The following is a 2180-nucleotide window of genomic DNA, read 5'->3' as shown; positions in this document are numbered from 1 at the left end:
TAAAAACAGAAATTTTAAAAAAGTAATGTTCATGGGTTCAATGCCCATTTAGAAATCAAATGGCGGAGGGGAAGAAATCCTCAGATTTTGACACCCAGGAACTTGAAATTGTTCACTGTCTCCACTTCTGATCCCTCTGTGAGGATTGGTTTGTGTTCCCTCATCTTGCGCTTCCTGAAATCCACAATCAGCTCTTTGGTTTTAGTGACTCAGAGTGCAAGGTTGTTGCTGTGACATCACTCAACTAGCTGATATATCTCACTCCTGTACACCCTCCTATCACCATCTGAGATTCTGCCAACAATGGCTGTATCATTAACAAATTTATAAGTTGCATTTGAGCTATGCCTAGCCATATAGTCATGGGTATAGAGAGAGTAGGGCAGTGGGTTAAGCACACATCTGAGGTGCGGCAGTGTTGATTGTTAGCAAGGTGGAGATATTAATACCAATCGCATAGAGTGTGGTCTTCCGGTTAGGAAGTTGAGGATCCAGTTGCAGCGTGAGGTACAAGGCCCAGGTTCTGTAGCATTTCGATCAGTTCTGCAGGATTGATGGTCTTAAATGGTGAGCTATAGTCAATGAACACCACCCTGAGAGGTATTTGTGTTGTCCAGGTGATCCAAGGATGTGAGGAGATTGTGACTGCTGTAGACCTATTATGGCAATAGCCAAATTGCAGTGGTCCAGGTCCTTGCTGAGGCAGGAGTTGATTCCAATGATCACCAAACTCATCACCGTAGATGTGAATGCTACTGGATGATAGTAGTTAAGCCAGCTCACACTGCTCTTCTTGGGCACTGGTATAATTGTTGCCCTTTAGGCAGGTGGGTACTTCAGACCATAGCAGTGAGAGATTTAAAATAACTTGTAATACTCCCGCAAGTTGGTTGGCACAGGTATCCCACTGGGACCTGCAGCCTTGTGAGGATCCACCCTCCTTAAAGACAGCCTGACGTTGGCTCTGAGACAGAGATCACAGGGTGACTGGGTGCAGCAGGGATCCTTACAGCTGTAGTTTTATTCTCCCCTTCAAAGCAAGCATAAAAGGCTTGTCTGGTAGTGGAGCATTACTGCCATTCATGATTTTGGGATAGCAAGGGAGAAAGTTGGGCTTGGGAAGATCTGAGTGCTAATCTATGCAAAAGAGATGAGGGAAGATCCTGAATAGATTTTTTTGCATGTGTATTTACTCGGGAGACAGACACAGAGCCTATAGAGACGAGAGATAGTAGCGGCGAGGTCAGGGACCCCATACAGATTACAGAAGAAGAGATGTTTGCTGTCTTGAGGCAAATTAGGGTGGATAAATCCCCGGGACCTGACAAGGTGTTCCCTCAGACCCTGTAGGAGCAAGTGCAGAAATTACAGGGGCCCTAGCAGAGATACTTAAAACATCCTTAGCTGTGGTTGAGATGCTGGAGAATTGGAGGATAGCTAATGTTGTTCCATTGTTTATGAAAGGCTGTAGGAATGATCCAGAAAATTATAGGCTAGTAGTCCTGACATCAGTAGTGTGAAAGTAATTGAAAGATATTCTAAGTGACCGGATATACAAGTATTTGGATAGACAGGGACTGATTAGGGATAGTCAATATGGCTTTGTGCGTGGTAGGTCGTGTCTAAACAAACAGTCTTATTTTTGAGGAAGTTACCAAGAAAGTTGATGAAGGCAAGGCGATGGATGTTGTCTGCATGGACTTTAGTAAGGAATTTGACAAGGTCCCACATGGGAAGTAGGTCAGGAAGGTTCAGTCGCTCGACATTCAAGATGAGGTAGTAAATTAGATTAGATGTTGGCTTTGCAGGAGAAGCCAGAGTGGTGGTAGATGGTTGGTTCTCTTGACTGAAGGCCTGTGACTAGTGATAGGCTGTAGGGATCAGTGCTGGGTCCATTGTTATTTGTCATCTATATCAATAACCTGGATGATAATGTGGTAAACTGCATCAGCAAATATGCAGATGACACCAAGATTGGTGGTGTAGTGGACCGCGAGGTAGACTATCAAAGCTTGCAGTAGGATCTGGGCTAGCTCGAAAAATGTGCTGAAAAATGGCAGGTGGAATGAATGCAGACAAGTGTGAGGTGTTGCACATTGGGAGGACCAACCAGGATAGGTCATACACAGTGAGCAGTAGGGCACAGGAGAGTGTGGTAGGACAGGGGAATCTGGGAATAC

Source organism: Mobula hypostoma, chromosome 22 (assembly GCF_963921235.1).
Source record: "Mobula hypostoma chromosome 22, sMobHyp1.1, whole genome shotgun sequence".
In the NCBI taxonomy this organism is placed as follows: domain Eukaryota; kingdom Metazoa; phylum Chordata; class Chondrichthyes; order Myliobatiformes; family Myliobatidae; genus Mobula; species Mobula hypostoma.
This window is presented reverse-complemented; position numbering follows the sequence as displayed.